Source organism: Serinus canaria, chromosome 8, assembly GCF_022539315.1.
Source record: "Serinus canaria isolate serCan28SL12 chromosome 8, serCan2020, whole genome shotgun sequence".
In the NCBI taxonomy this organism is placed as follows: domain Eukaryota; kingdom Metazoa; phylum Chordata; class Aves; order Passeriformes; family Fringillidae; genus Serinus; species Serinus canaria.
In genome coordinates this window covers 21329431-21346342 of record NC_066322.1, presented here as the reverse complement: position 1 = coordinate 21346342, position 16912 = coordinate 21329431, and the positions used below count along the sequence as shown (strand labels likewise).

At 40.5% G+C, this 16912-nt stretch overlaps 1 long non-coding RNA gene across 2 annotated transcripts in view; it reads right to left on the bottom strand.

Annotated features, from left to right (window-relative positions):
* Positions 1-8033: 8033 nt before the first annotated feature.
* Positions 8034-16912, bottom strand: part of LOC115483915 (uncharacterized) — an 82744-nt gene continuing 73865 nt past the window's right edge. For both annotated transcript variants that reach the window (XR_003944654.2, XR_003944655.2), the window contains 2 exons: positions 13672-13752; positions 8034-8785 (listed from right to left, as the gene is read on the bottom strand). This is a non-coding gene — a long non-coding RNA (uncharacterized LOC115483915). The remainder of the gene's footprint in view (positions 8786-13671; positions 13753-16912) is intronic.

Below are 16912 nucleotides of genomic sequence, written 5' to 3'. Positions count from 1 at the left end.
AGGGGAAATATATTGGACATGGAGAGATCAAATTATTTTGCCTGGGGAAACATCCTCACAGTTTGATTTTTGAGAGTTACAATTAGCTAGGTGCAGTGAATACAACGGTGGTGGCAGACAGATGAAAAGGACGGGCTGTTCCCCAGTGTTCCATAAGATTTCCTTCCTTGGCCTCACTGTGTACAGGAGATTTGAGCCTTATGTAAAACTGGCTCTTATGCAAGGTCTTTGACACTTCTGTGCGCACTGAAAGTCACTGGAGAAGGCTGCAGGTATCCCTCTGCTTTTTAAATTTTTTTAGTCAAAATATTTGGTGCTTAACAACTGAATTCCAAAGAAGCAGCAACTGCTGAGAGCATCTTTATTTCACAGAGAGCATTCAGCATCTTTAAGAACTGATGCTTTCCTAGATGGATTTGGCATTGTCAGCTTGCTTTCACTGTTATTTTCTGAGTGTTTCATCTACATTTTTCCTCTAGTTGTCATTGGTGTCAAAAGAGAAATAAGACAACTGATTCAAAGGTCAGAGACATCATTTCAGATTTGATGAGTCAGTGACAATAGAGCTCAGAGAAGTAGCCCTTGGCAAGTTTAAAAGTAGTGACAGTTTTGACGGTGAAATGGTTCGGGGCAGCTGGGAAGGCGGCTTCTTTCCACATAGGAAGATGAATAATGAACTAATACTTCTATTGGTGAGATATGCAAAAGATTTATTTAGGGACAAGTTTGGTCTTTAGTTTTCACAACCTAAAAAGTGATGAAGGTTTGAATATTCCAGCTGCTCCTATGGTGATCACCAGCTGCTGGTAGGAAACTGATCTGCTAGGATGGAATCTCACCCTCCTACAAAAGGATGGAGCCTTTCCCAACAATATCCCTTCTTTTGCCCAAATATATTTTTAGTTCAAGAGGTCCTGTGCAACTGGAAGACAAGCTGTCTCTTACATGGTACCAGTAATGGATTTTTTTTTTTTTGTCTCTGAAGTGAGGAAGAAACTAGGGTAATAGTGAAATGTGAACCTATGTTAATAAATGCAGGACATTTATGCTGAGACCACTTTTATTTGCCCTTCTTCTTCAAGATACATTTTAAAATGAAAGTAATGAGCTGGGTTAAATCACACAATTTTTCTTATGTTGTGGATCTTCAGCTGGCAAGAGAATGTGCACTGCTCCACATCCTGGAAAAAAATAGAGGAAGAATCAACATAAAAACCCATTTCTCACAGGGGAAACCACTCACTCTGTAACCTCTGTGTTTTGGTGCGAAACAGACTTTCACCAAGAATGTCCAGATCAAGTTTCTTTCCTGTTGACTCAAATGTAGAATCTAAACCCGAGACAGAATCTTTGATAATATTAATAAAACTTTCCTGCTTTATGCTTTGATTGTTGCCTAGAGTAGGAAGCTGGTCACAGAAAAAGTAGGTCACTGAAATAATTACTGTACTGAAAATAATATAGCCTGACAGTTCTGGGGTTGAGCTGCTGTGTGTCCATCGGGCTGCAGCAGGTTTGGAGTGTGTGTATTACCATGAAGATGTAAGTCTCTAGTATTTAACTTTAACGGGGAACTTGTGTCTAATCTTCTATAAGAGGTGCTTTCTTGTCAGCTAGATGACATCTATTTTCCTTTTCAAAGCTACCTGCCAACTATGTTAAAAAAAAGTGGGATCATCTATAATTGATCTTGCAAGTACTGCATTTTTATTTTACCAGAGTGTGCATCTGTATTTTCTTTCTGGTATTTGCTGCTGGTGTCCAGAGTTGCCCAGTCATTTAGCACTTAATGTCCTGTAATTCTTGCACAAACTTTAAAACTGGATTATTTCTTGTAGTAACATTGCAATCCACTTCTATACCACATGTTTACACTGAATGGAGAAAAGAATAAAAGGTGATGGATGTCTGAAAAGGTATCCAAAGGATGGCTGAAGGTCAGGCTGGACAGTCTTTTTGTTGCATTAATTTTCAAACACTGCCTTATCTTACATACAGGGTGTATCACAGGAGAAATATTTGACTTTGAGGGATATGTTTTTCTGCATTTGTGATCATTTTGTGACACACAATTTTTGTGTCAAATATGTGCCATAATAATAAAAAAAAATGTAGCTCAAAGGAATGTTACTAGTAAACATACTCCTTTCTAAAGCCTTCCAGTAAAGATACATAAATCAACAGGAGAAAAAGGGTCTACAAACGATAGGAATGAGCTCCAAACCATAGGTTTTACAGAGGAAAATATTAGGAAAATAAAATATGATTGTAGTCTTAGAGACAATAATACTGCTTTTTATGTTTCACAACTCTATTTTTAGACAGCCAAAAGCTCTGGTGTGTTAAAAAGCTATTCCTCATGAATTATACATTTGTTCTTTTTCATTTGGCTACAGTGACTTTGTCATATGAGTCCTGAAGATACTGAAGATGTATGTATGTATGCTGAAATTTTCTGTTGGCAGTATGCACAGTTGTCTGTTCGAGCTTTTTGACTGCCTTTGTATATTTATATGTTAACTAGATTATACACTTCTTTGTGACAGTGATTTATTTTTTTTTAAAATCTGTATTTTCAGATAGATTTAGTGCATTCCTTCTGCCTGGACTTTTTGGGGTTTTTTAATTAAGAGTTCAGGAAGGTAGGAATCACATTTTTGAATTTTTTGCTTTAATTTTTAAGGACTGGCAGGACAAAAGTGTTCTTCAGTTAGCTTCCTGGGTGCCCTTGAGCCTTACAGAGATGTAAGAGACACAACCGAGTTTGTTGTCAGCATTGGGTAAACCTGTTGATCAGATCGTGTTGTAAAGTATTTTAGGCAACCATCTTAACTCCCAATTTCATGAAAAAGAATACAGCCTGCTCATGCCTGCTGGAAAGAATTCATTTCCTACTTGGTGTTTTATTCTTGAGATTGTGTTACCAATGCTGCACATCCTTGTCCTGGTATGAAGACGTGCACTGTAACCTCAGCTGTTCACCAGGGCGAGTACCTCATCCTGCCAGTCACAACCCCCTCCCCAAACTGCCCTGCCTGCTAAGGAGATGTGTGGTGTACTAAAAAACAAACAGAGAGGCAAGTAACCTCCAAAGCTGCTGCTCTGTTTCTCACTATGGTGTATTTAACTTGTGGCATAATTGGCTTTGAAAGGATGGCTTTGCAGCAGCCAGGAACATAATCTGGGTTGTGGGCTTCAGTTTGTGTTTTACCAGGGATGATTTGTGTCACATCTGTCAGTAATTTAGTTTCTCTGTCTTCTCTATTTGCCCTATTTCACTAAAATATTCTGGAGGTAAAGAGATCATCCTCCAGCATTCAGAGCCCACTTCATGGAATTCAGATAAGGATCTATCAGACATCAATGAATTACATTAAATGATCTTTTCTGCCATTGAGAGGACAAGTGAACATACTTGTTTCTCATCTTCCAGAAGAACATTTATTTTAGTGTTGAAGGAGAGGATCTGTCTCACTCAAATTCTTCCCCAGCCTCAGCTTCCTTTTTTTCCTTAGCTATTTCCATCTTTTCAGATGCCAAAGATTCCTTTTCACAGTCACTTGTCATTTGTAACCCTGAGTATTTTGCCTCTGCCTTTCTCGGCCCTGGCAAAGCTACAGATTAGAAATAAAGTCAATTCTCTTGCTTTCCAAGTTCAGTTCATTCTCACTATTTTTATTTTACCAGGTCAAAAAAGGTGAAGCTCCTCTCAGATGTGGATTGTCTGATTTAGTGGATTGGGTTCGGATTTTGGGTATTTCGGGGTTTTTGGGTTTTTTTCTAATTTGATTGTGAGTTTTGGTGGTCTGGTGGTATGACATAAATTTAAATTGTGAGCTTGTGCAGAAGGAGTAATATTCAACAAAAGGAGTGAACACAAGTTAACAGCCTCATGGATGGGGAAATTTTACCCATGTTACAGTAGCTCTGGTTTCTTCTATCAAAATATCTGTCTCTGATTTATTGCAATTTCAAGCATGCAGGAGCTGTAAATTGCTTAGTACTTTGACATCTTTTTCTTAGCCTCTTTCTTCTTTATTTCAGTGGCCAGTTAAAGTAACTAGCAATTTTTTTTCTGAACCATACTTTTCTTTGGACTCATATTTGCCATATTGCTAAAATCTGGAGTAGAATTTCTTTGGGTCTTGCATGTGCTTTAGAAGGAAAGCAAGCTGAAGTGGAGGGCAGCTGTTTCCCTGCTGCTGAGATGTGAACAGCAAGGCTGGCTGGGGGGCTGCAGGTTTCCCCACCCCAGGACAGAGAACTCGTGGGTAGGGGTTATATAAATATATATCCATAACAAAATTATATATCACAGGACCAGGAGAGGCTCTATTCCTCTTCTTGGCCCCAAGCCGCAGGGGGCTGAGCCTGGGGTGCAAAATCAAGTGTATCATTGCCAATACAGCTTTCACCTGCATGTGAACCCCTACAGGGTGTACCCCAGAGTCTGTGGGAAGGGAAAAGGACTTTGCACCTTCCACTGGCCTCAGGGATCCCTAAGGACCACTAAAATTACTGCTACTCTTAGTAGAAAGAAACTTTATGCATTTTTTATACAGCAGGAGAAGAATGTAAAAGGACAAATGACTCAAGGAGATGGGTAGAAATTCTTGCAGAGTTACTGAACAATTTAAAATTATACTTAGCATTAGGAAACCATGACCTTCATCTATCTTGATTTTCTTTGTACTAAACTGAGGACAATTTTAATATGGGTTCAGTTGCTCATAGCAGTTTTAAAATGACAGAAGTTCTGTAATTAAAAAAGTGATAACAGAGCAAACGATAATGCTATTTTAGAAGGTACTTGTGGCAGCCCCCTGGTAGGCTACAGCTTGTCTAAATATAGGAACTAACAGAAGAGGTTTCCATGTTCTATGTCAGTGACATTATTACACTGCTGATTTCATAAAAATAAATCACAATTGTACCTCTTTCAAATCCTCAGCACAAATGGCTTGTGTTTATACCACATAGTTCAAATGTTGACTTCTTGTTTTGTTTTTTAAAATAATGTTACCTTTTTTTCATTTTTTCAGACATGCTTATGCAATAGAATTTCCCCTAAACTAAAATTTTGAGTGATTTTGAACACGTACCAGAGCTCAGTTTTTACTTGATACACTATGGAGGTCTCCTTTTTTGTATGGCCAAAAAGAAAAGATGTGTGAAAATAAGCTGAATATGTCTTTATCTTACATTGGGAAACTGATCTGCAAAGCCTCCTCACATGTGACAGGGTTATGATGATGTAAAACTAAAGTATTTTCTGTATGTACTTCATTTTGAAATACTTAAAGTGTTCAACTCAAAAAGCTGACTGAAAAATGTTCCCTCCCTGTATTGTATCTTGTCAGTAATTTGGTTGAGTTAGAAATGAAATCTAGGTGGTATGTGGACAGTGCTAAGTTAATTCAATAAATTAACTAGAGAGTATTTCCATAGAGTGGGGAAGACACAACTTTGGAGACCAAAAACTTATGAATGTTACTATATACTTCTGACAATTTATTTTTATCTCAGTGTCTATGATTTTGTTTTCTTCCAAGTCCTAAGCTTGACACCATGAATAACTTTGTACATATTTCTAGGATATTTTTAGCCAAAACAGAAGATGCTGGATCTCTTTTCCACCACAAATTTGCACAAGTGGAGGGTCACATGGCTGTCACAGTAGTGTTCAAGCAGCAGTACCCGAAAACTCTTGCCAAAACTCAAAGCATGCTCCAGGGCCATCCCTGAATTTGTCAAGTGTTGTTTGCAGCATTCGGGCTGCAGATGAGGGGTCAGCAGGACAGCAGGGAGGAACCTGTCCCTGGGAAAGGGACGGGAGGCAAGGGCAGGTGAGGCCAGAGGAGGGAGAAACCTGTCCCTGGGAAAGGGACGGGAGGCAAGGGCAGGTGAGGCCAGAGGAGGGAGGGCGGCGGCACAAGCGCGCTCCGCGATGCTGCAGTGCGGGGCGGTGGCGGTGATGGTGACACTGATCCTTCCTGATGGGCTGGCCGGGCTGCCCTCCCCCACCTCGGGTAGTGTGTGAAGCTGTCTGAGAACAGCCTTGGAGAAGAAAAGAAACGCGGAGGGTTCTGTTGCCCCCGCAGTCGGGTTCCAAGGCCAGCACGGTCCCAGGAAGCGCTGGGAGGCCCAGCCGTGCCAGCCCAGCCCCGGCAGGGTCAGCGCTGTCCTGCGGTCTCTGTCCGTGTGCCGTGAGGGGGCTGCAGCAGCCGGGGGATCCGTGCAGGAGCGCTGCAGGAGCCCCGCCGGCCCGGCCCGCGCTGCAGAGCGGTGCAGGGGGTGCCTGAGGCACCTGGGAAGCGCTGACGGTGCTGCTGCTGCCCCTGCCCAGCGATGGGCCGTGTAGGAGCGGCCGCCGAGGCCAGGCCCGGGCGCCACCCCCGCTCAGCTCTCGGCTGTGGGCAGCGGAACGTGGGAGCGGCACGGGCGGCCCGGGTTGGGTTGCTGCACTGAACCCAACACACGTTAATTTACTGTAGAAGGGCCTTTCTTGTCTTCAGCCAGGAAACAGAACAATCACACAGCAAAATTCTCTCCTCCCCTGCCCCCCTCCTTTTTTTAAAAAAAACTTGGGGAAAGATGTCACAGAAATTTTCAGACCACTGGAGGTAGTTTTTGACTGTCAGTTTACAATACCAGCAGATTGCATTGTAAACTTCTAAATAAAAATGAGGACAGAACACTAGCTATGTTCTAGGCGTAGGATTTTAAAGTTTAAAATTAACTTTAAAAAAATAATTTTTTACTATTATTATTGTAAAGAATGCAGTAAATACTGTGAAAAAGCCAATGCTGTGTGGCTTCCCTAAGAATTTTAGGATGCAGGCTTGACCAAAGTGTTACTGTAGTTTTCTTGCATGTGCAGTACCAGTCTGTTTTGTCAAGTTTGTATTGCTCTTGCCAGAAGGGTGTGGAAGGGAGTAAATCCACCTTACAGAGGTGGAGTTGAAGGAAATGCCATTCAAGCCGCCATGCAATCAACCCAGAATAGTTTGCATGGTGCAAATTGAATTGCTCTTAACCCTGCAATATGCGGGGACTGTGCAAAAAATGCCTGTCTGTTATGAAAATCAAAAATCCAAAACTTGAAAAGCAATTTTGCGGTTGGACTTTCAAAGTAACCCAGAAAGTTTCAGACATTATCTGGAAAACTTCTTGAAAGTGTTCCTAACTAAAGCTGGGTTGGGGTTTTGGGGAAGGGTTTTTTTGGTTGGTTTTTTTTTTTTTTTTTTTTTAGTGCTTCTTTTTTGTTTTGTTTTTCTGTCTTCTTTTAAAGAAAAAAAAAAAAAGTTGATATCATTAAAAACAAAGCCATTAGGAATTGGGTCAGTTATTTAGATAGCATCACTTAAGTGATGTCCCAAGTGCATTGAAGAGGTATTTTTTTTCTCATAGACTTTCTGGAAAAAAAATTCAGCAGTCACTGAAGGAGATAAAGCTTTTTTTATTGCAAAAAAAGAAGAGAAATTAGGAGAGTGATTCACAAAAGAGTCTGAATATAGATTTTTAAGACCATAATAAATATAAAACTGCAGGATTCATTGACCAAGATACAAGGACATGGTTCCCTCTCATTTTATAAACATGTTATCTGTAATGCCAGAATGATTATTAGCTGAAAGTCAATGTTCTTTCCTTGACCACAGATTGGATTAATGGTTGTTCTGGAATGATCAGTGCTTTGCATTCTGGCACATACTGAGAACAGCAGAATTTCCTAACATTTAAATAAAATCGAGCTGCAGAAACACAATACTCGGAACAGACAGGTTAGATGGATGTTTGCTACAGCATTTGTTGTTCTGTCCATCTGCTTGAAAATAATCAGCTATATTAAATTTACAGCAGACATTTCTTACTCTCATTCCGTGCTGGCAATGTGGAAATAATTTATAGAAGCACAGGTAGCATCTTTTGTAATAAAATTATTGCTCATCTACTACTACCTTAGGGAAAATCATGAAAATGGCAGGCTTAGAAATCAACTAAAGTAAGTAAAAGACTAGGCATGAGTTGCATAAGATACATACAAGTTTATTTATGCTGCAGAAAATACTCAGATTTAGTCCTCACTATTTTCAGCAGTAAGTGAAAATACAACACTTGAAATAATGAATTATCTGTACAGGACTATATTATTTTGCCTCATTAACAAAAACCAAACACAAACCCAAAAAAACAAGACACTATGAAATAAGGTTGTGGCATGCAAATGAAGAGAGAGATGGGGACTGGAAATAGGGGGTTATCTTTCTGAAAGATTTTTAAATGTTTCTTAGTTAGTTTTTTCAAAAAAAACCCCGAAATCCCTTACTTCTGAAACCCATGAAGTGAGTGCAGATGCACTGTCTCTTAAGTAGTTTTAAATAACTATATTAATAATATAAATGAGTGAGATGAGAAGAGGACAAAAAGCCAAACATTTATTTCCTCTTTCTTTCATCACTTTCCTGGAAGGCATTACATCAGCTTTTCCTCCTCATGCTCTCACTTCAGTACCTCTGCTGGCAGAAGGCAGCCTGAACTTGCAGTGTCTGGGAGGAGGGTGGCCACAGCAGAGGCACCGGGGCTCCGTGTGTGACCCGGCTACCCCCGCTGCCAGCTGATGTGACACATTCCAGGGTGTGTCCCCGTGTCCCCGGTGCAGGGAGCAGCGCAGCGCTGTGGGATCAGTCCCTCTGCCCGTGTGGGGCTGCTGGGCACAGCAGGAGTGGCAGCTTCTCTGGAGAGCCTCCCTGTTGTGGAGTCCAGTAGAGATAAAGCCTTAGTTCTGTAAAATCAGTCAGAAAGAGTCAGGTGAGAACTGTTGAGAGAGAATGTGGTGCTTTTCTGAGGGAAGGAAGAATCTAAGAAGAGTTAAAAGTGATTGTTAAGGCAAAGTAAAATAGGAAGCATCTTGATAGTAGACGGTGGATTGTTTATTGCAACTTGCTAATTCAAGGTGATATTTAAATAGCTTAGAATTGTTGAAGGGGTTAAAAAATCATCATGGACAGAGCAGCCAAGCCTCTACAATTGCATGAAAACCCAGTTACACCAACAAGAAGCTGCTCTCAAATGCCAAGCCTGCAACAGCCTAATTTGAAATGCTGGTTAGAAGCTGTGGGGCTGTGGTTTGCATGCTGACTGTCTGGGCATCTGTGATTTTTTTCTTATTCTGTGCTGTGATAGCACCTAATAAATGGATTATTTTCTTAGCAATCCTTAAGTTTGGTTATTGGGATGCTGGAGGCGGACAGTTCTTGGAGGAAATCTGTCAGCCCCAGAATTTGTTTCCCTGTTGGTTTGTCAGAGCTATTCTTTTGACCTTCAAGGTGCAGAACAGGGTTCTTCTATTCACTCAAGCTTTTGCCTGAGGAGAGGAGACTGAGGGAAATCAAGCCTGTTCTTGGATCACAGTCTATTTGGCTTGACGTTGTCAGTAAGTGTTATATATCACTGTAAATGTTTACTCAGCCTGTTGGTGAAGCACACTTTATAAGATGAAGGATATATAAAAGCAGTGTGGATATGTGTTAAGAGGGAGACAGTTAAATGGCACGAGGGCAGAACAAAGAAAGGAAAGAAATTAAATGCATCGGGGTGGATTACAGTGAATTATATCTGCACTGAGGTGGACATTGGCAATTATTTTCTATGATTTTTGGAGGCTAAAATGCATCTGCTAAAATGGAAGACTCTAGGTTTTCATTAAACTGTGCTTTGTATCTGGATGAAAAGATGTATTTTGATTTAAAATATAACACTGAAAGTTGCATGGTAGGAGTGATATTTACAAAAGATGGATCTGCTAACCCTTGATATGTAGACTGCTTAAAAGGAAAAGCTGAGCACGGAAATGAGGAAAGCCCTGGAGCCAAGGGGCAGTGGGTCTCTGTTGTTCCAGGCTGTTGATGGTATGTCCATGCTGCTCAGTGGAGCTTCTGAAACCTTTGCATGGCAAGGCTGACTCCAGCTTCCCTGCACAAAGTGCTGCCTCTGCATTCCCTGTGGGACTACAGGGAGCCCAAGATTTTTTGGTTAAGAAGCTGTTGTCAATGTTATGTCAGATAAAAAGAAGTCTGTCCCATGGGAATTTACTTGCATGAATGGATATTCACGTTTTAGAAGTTTTAAATAGCTTTTACACATCTGGTAGGTGGTCATGTTTATATTTCTCAAATTATCTTCAAATTTCAAGCTGTCTGGAATGTCTTGCCTGAAAAATTTGTGCCAACAAAAGTTGGAGCTTAAATCAAAACCAGAAGTTTCATCTCGTAAAAGTAGTAATTAATTTTTTTTTTTTTTTAGATGGGAATTTTCTTTAATTGTGACTTTTGTTCTGTTTCTGCTTGAAAATGAAATGGTAAAAGGCTACATGAAAATTTCCTGAGAAAAAAATTTTTAAATACTCCCATTTTTGGGTAGGAGAAGGAGTTGCAATTTTTGGCTAACTTTTCCTACAAATGTTTTATAAATCCAAAATAAGGTATTGTGGAATTAAAGAAGGAAAATAAGTCTCTCCCTGCTTTTAGAGATACATTGAAAAGGTAACATCTTTTCCCACGGCCTGATCCACGTGCAGCAGAGGCGGAGCAGAGGCAGAGCTGCGCTGCAGCCCCAGCAGGAGCGCTCAGAGCTGCCCCAGGGCACCGAGCCGTGCCGAGCCCACCGGGCCGTGCCCAGCGCCGCCCTCTCAGCAGCCTGAGCGCACTCGGGCTGTGCTGGGAAAGCCTTTCTGCTCTCACTGGGCACAGGAGAACCTCGCTCAGGTCTCCTGCCGGCCCGAGCAGTGGCAGCTGTGTGATCGCAGCCAGCACCAAGCTGTGCCGGTGCTCCTGTCCATTCACTGTCCCTTAGTGTAAAAACAGAACAGGGCTGGATCAGCCTCCTGGCTACACCAGCTGAGCGTGCACGAGAGGGAATGAGGGAGAATTTTGAGTTTAGGTTTGGGGTTTTTAATAATAATTTCTAAAAATTAGAAATCGGCTTACATATCAAATTTCTGAGAAATTATTTTTACGAATAAATCTGATCAATACAAACTTTGTACCCATCCCCCATCTGACACACTTGGTGCAAAACCTCATCTCTGAACATGCCTTCAAATGTTCTGAAAGTGCAGATCTGAGCATCCTGGTTATTGCTAACATATAATGTTGCTTTAAAAAAAGTAATTTGCCATGAAATTCTGTAGGCAATGTGTTAGGAAAGGAATTAGAAAATACAGTGAGTAAGAAATAGATTAGCTTGGGCTATTATAACCAACCTAAATTTTTTAAATGGCAGTCCAGTTTATCTCTCCTGCAGCTGCATCAGACCTTGTAATGGGATTAGGCTTTTCCTTAAAATCTTTTTTTTTTTTTTTCCAGAGCTGTATGTTTCTGGCAGGGAATAGTATTCCAGTTATCACTCCCAAAGAGATGATGCACTTTAATATAAAAGCAAAGAGGGGGCACCTATAACAACTGAGTCTGAGTGTGAACTCATTTCAGCATGGTGGGAAATGGTGCACAGTGTCTGCCTTGCACAACAGGGTGGTCCTCAATTTGTTTAGATACAAACACTGTTACTGGAATAACTTTGTGGCTTAGTATTGGCCTGTATGAATGCTACAGAAATCCCATCTCCTCACTAAAAGAGAAGAAGGAATTCACTGTCCAAAAAAGAAATAAAATCCTATGCTTTGTCAGCTCTGACCTGAATAAGGACATGAACTGACCACAAGTGCCCAGTAAACTGCAAGTGTTAAAATGTTCCCAGAAGGTGGAATTCCTGTAGTTCAGCTTTTCAGTGATCTCAGCTGTAAAATGACCGCCACACTCTATTTGTAAATTTTCCCAGTAAATGGAGCATCCTGATTGTAGAGCATCTTGACACAGCTGGCACCCAGAGACAGGGGATCAGTTGCTAATAAACAACTGCTAACACTAGTAATGAAAAAGCAGAAAGAGGGGCAGGCTCTGTGAGTAAGCAACAGTTGCTGATGCCCTTGGGGGTATCTCCAGAGAGACCTGCTCTATCTAGCATATGGAGTATATCTAGGATACAGTCAACTCGGTGTACTAAGTTATTTATTTCTTTGAGAAAGTCAACTCAATGCATCTGTGTTAGCTGTCCATACCCATGGTTTGCATCCTGGATCCATGGAAACCACACAGGATTCTGTGGACACTCAGCATGCTCCTTTAGTGGATGCAGAGGCCTTTCCTGTACTTCCAAAGGGATCTGCCTGGGTCACATACAGAGCACTGAGAACAGTGCTGTCATTGCTCTTAGTGATTTATTTTGCTCCTGATTTAAGCAGGATTATGAATTGAGGTTAAATTGTACATCTCTTTAATCCCTATTGTGGGTAGTTTCAGGACAGATATGCATGTGTCAGGAATTCTTAGCAGGGTCTGTGTTTAACATGGATGAGAGCAGAGAGGGCTGTGCTGCACAACCTGCTCCAAAGACAAACTGAGAAGGGCTGAGTGGGCTTGTTCCCTGGCATGACCTGGGTAATCCTCTGCAGGTGTGGCACGGTTTGTCCTGCCAGCCCAGCCTGACTTTGGGAGGCTGTCCTAAAGCATAATCAGCAAAACCATTTTACTGTCTTGCACCATTTCTCAGGATGTCTGCCCAAAATTTGAGCAGAATTTGAAGCAAATGTCTATTAATAAGAAAAAGGGTTTTAATCCATATCTTACAATGATTTAAGTACATATTAGTAATTAATAAATGGAATACATATGTGTATGCATCCCCACACTGAAATATGTGTATTTGTCCCTGCTGTGAGGGCCACTCCAGCTGCAGGTGTAGCATCTGCCGAGGGTCACAGTCTGGCTGTGGCAGCTGGAGTGACTAAGTGACTCTGGCACAAGTCAGAGTGGGAGTAAGGCAGGTGTTTTTATGGGGCAGGGTAGCACAAGATCACAGTGGGCCATAGCAAACGAGGCTACAATATAATTACCTATGACTCCAACTCCTTTGTGTTATGTGTTGAAACCAGCATGGAATGTGCTTTGGAAGTTCTTTTGTGTTTGTTGAATACAGCAATATGCAGGGCCTTATGCATTAAGCATGACAATCTGGTTTTCAAATAGATGCTCTCCTGAATTTATAAGTCCAAATCATCCTTCGTCCCCACACATATGAGTAGAAAACACTGATGTGGAGTAAGGTAGAGCCCCTGACTTATGGCTTATCTTTCTTTTTTTTTCATGTTATTTGGCTGATTCCTGTGTAAAATAGTTGCATTGAGTAAACATGATGCTGAGTATGCCCCAGGTCACCTAGACTCTGCTAAGACATCAAACTAAACTTCCTTGAACAACACTTGCATTGGATTGGGTTGCTCCCAGTAGAAAAAGGACTGATAATGTAGGTTTCCAGTCTCCTGGGAGTTCATTTTATGACCTGTCTTTCTACAAGCTAAGAGGTGTTTGTCTTGTGTCCATATGATTATAAATGAAAAAGCATACTCTGTGCTTTGCTCCAGCCATATAAACAGAAACACAGACACAAGTCTTTATTGAGCTACAGTGAGCTGTTCAGCACAAAATTGAACTCCAGCCAACTCCACCTCTCAACACTGTATTAAAAACAGCTCAGATCCGGTTTTACATTTCCCTATTAGACTTGTGTTGGGATTACACAGGCTAAAAGCAAATGGAAGGGAAAAAAACTCACCTTGAGGTTCAGACTTTCAGTTAACCAATAAAAAAGAAGGAGGCACCTAGGCAGGGAAAAAACATCCACAAGAGTCTCCTGCTGGAAAAAGGTTAAAAATTGGGAGTAAGAGAATTTGAGTGTAAGTACTGTGGATTGCGGGACAGGGAAAATATGATAGTGAAAACTGAAATCCTTCAGGAGTGTCTAAAGAGCTGCTGCAAAAGAGCTACAGGGGCTGTGAAGAAAAGAGTAAGTCACCTGGAATAAGTCACATGCTTTGCTTGAGCTGTGCCCATTTGCTGCCAAACCTGTCCATCCTCTTGTGTTCCCTGAACCAGGCAAGCGCTCCAGGAGGGGAGAGAATTTTGGTATGACAGTGTCAGTCAATAAACTGCTCAGCAGCCAGGACTCAGGGACATGACCCCCCATCAGGCTCTTTCCAACTGTTTAATAAATTGAAATGTGTTCTGGGAAGTGCTGGTGGCCTGGACCACAAAGCCTGCCACCTTGTTGAGCTGGCTTGTAAAAATGGTGACGTGGCTTGGATGAAACAGGGTTCCTGACCCAGGCTTTGATTTAGAATGGTTTTGCTAGTAGGAGCAAGGTGAGAGGAAGGATGGAAACAACATTTTTGATACTTTTTCTTGTTTGGGTTTCTGTTTATTTTTCATTTTCCAATAAATAGGTAAAAGTACTAGTTACAAAGATTAGTGACTGTTCTTGTTTTTTTAGGCCAGAAGGGAAGAGAAGACATTAGTGCAAATGCAAGAAAGCTCATTCTTGGGAGAGATGTGACATAAATTTTAGGCTTAAGTACAAGATGTTAACAAACAGGCAGATAAATTTTTGCATTCTAATTACTGTCCTTACTTTCAAAACAGGTAAGCACCAGGAACTCTCACAGTGATCTGTAGTTTTAAAATTAAACTATCTGAATAATCAAATTTGAGTCTAGCATTAGGCTGCCATATAAAATCAACAAAGAAAGCCTGTTCTGGAGACTCAGCTAAATGTCTGGCTTCTTGAGGGCAATTATCCTAAGCAATTTTCCAAGTTATCTGAAACTACACTGCCATAATTTACAGGGATTCAAACATATTTCAGAAATTCTCAGATATCATCCAAATGGAATTAATCTCTTACTGGATGAGGGGCTCTGTAAACAAAGTTGTCAAAGCCAAGGACTTTCAAAGGTTCTTTTAGGGAAGCAGGACATGCCAGAGGTTCAAAAGCTGCTCAGGTTAGAGGCTGTATAAAAAGAGAGAGTTCTTTTCCTGCACTTATTTCTCTATTTATATTTAGAATATACTTGGCATCAATAATTAACAAAGGTTAACACAGGATTAAAACAGGATTACTCCTCTTACAGGTATTCAGAATAGTCCACATTGCATCTGAAAATTTGATTTGGTTTGAATATTGTCAGAGTTCTACACAGGGTAGCAGCCCAGCTTTGTTCCTACAAATATCATTAAAGAGGACTTGTTGAGACTGTAATATTTATTAAACAGTTTAAATCCTCCAATTTCATAAACAAATGCTTTGGCATCCTTTTTCATTTGGGTGTAGAAGCTGCTTGTATGCAATTGTTAATTGAAATCACTTTCCTTAGTGACCCCCTGGCAGCTTTGATGCACTGTATCCCTGATTTCTGATCGTGAGACCAGAAGTCAAAAGCAACAAAAGATAATTATTTTATTTCTAGTCTTTGTTTTAATTCGTAATTTTGAACTTAAGTGCTTCCAAAGTTGCCAGACAACAGTGGAATTTCCTTTTTAATTGCCTAATGTGAGAAATGTTTGCCAAATGCTATGGTAACAAAAGAAATACTGCAATTTACTGATTATAAAAGCCTTTTGTAATTTAACTTTATGTACCATGCTGACTTTCAGTCACCCAAGGAAAATGTCCTTTGACACGGCCTCCCTTGCAATCCTTGATCATTTCAACAGAGCTATTTATCTGCATTTCAGATCTATTTATGAACAAATAAATGCCTTAACAGCAACAAAAAACATAAAAAACCCCTCGTATGAGCAAAATGCACAAATTCCATGGATCTTCTGCATGACTTGAACTGCCTAATTGTACAGTTAGTTCTAAAAATGGATGACTTACACAAGGGAACACTAGCCTGCAGCCATGGTTGAAAGTGCATATTTCTGTGAAACATTCAAAAGTGAACCTCAGTTCCCAGAGTTAAAATGAAGATTTACATATTTGATAAGATCTGGAATGGCTGTATGACTTGCAGCAGACCTAGATGTCATATGGGTCACTGGAAAGTACACAGATTATAGCAATAAAATGAATATAATTCAGCAGCAAGAGTAACACAACACAGAGTCTCATTAGAAATCATCCCCCCTATTTGGGTTTTAGTTACAAATGAGGAATGTTCAGAATGTTGAGATCTTTAATTTGGATGAGTCTTTGTAAAGGAGAGCTCTTATAAAAATTTCCTTTTTCTAAAACCAGTGGCAATTGACTTAAAAAAAATTCTGGTCAGGATGGAAAAGAATGATCCACTCAATCTGAAATCTGCAACCAAGCTGAACAGGAAATTACTGTAATGATCTTACATGCTTGCCCATCACTTTGGATTCACAGAAAATAGCTAATTTTACAAAGACAGGAACCCATCTACATGGATGGGTTAACCAAAATCTAGCAAAGCTAATGACCAAACTTTTCAATGTTTTGGACAGCTGCAACTGCTGGTGAAATCATTTTAATTCTCATTCTAATAGTTTTCTAACAAATTTTCAGTAGTTTACCTGTTCTGAGAGATTGAGAAAAGGAGGTGAGTTACATACAACAGAAGACTTTTTGGAGGGAGTCTGCCTAGGGGTATGAGAGATTTTTTTAATTTAATTTATTTATGTTTAAAGTTTTGGGAGCAAAACTGTTTAAGGCATCGTGATGTGAGAAGCAATTCTTTGTTATGGGTTTGGGTAATAACACAATTTGGAATCTGTTGTTGGTGAGCATATGTTCAGATTTGTTTGCTAGTACTTAAATCTGTATGATCAGAACTTGCTACTTGGCAGAGGGGTCCAAATTCCTCAGTAGCTGGAAAATACATTCCTGAGCATAGATTAGTTGCCCAAGTGCTCTTGCTGGCAGCATGCAGAAGGTTTGGGGACCTGTGGCAAGCACCAACATAAACAAAGAGCATGCCTAGAAAAGCCTGCCTGTTAGCACAGTGTTACATGTTTGACTGGATGGTCATGGACCTTCAGACACAAACCTCTGTGCC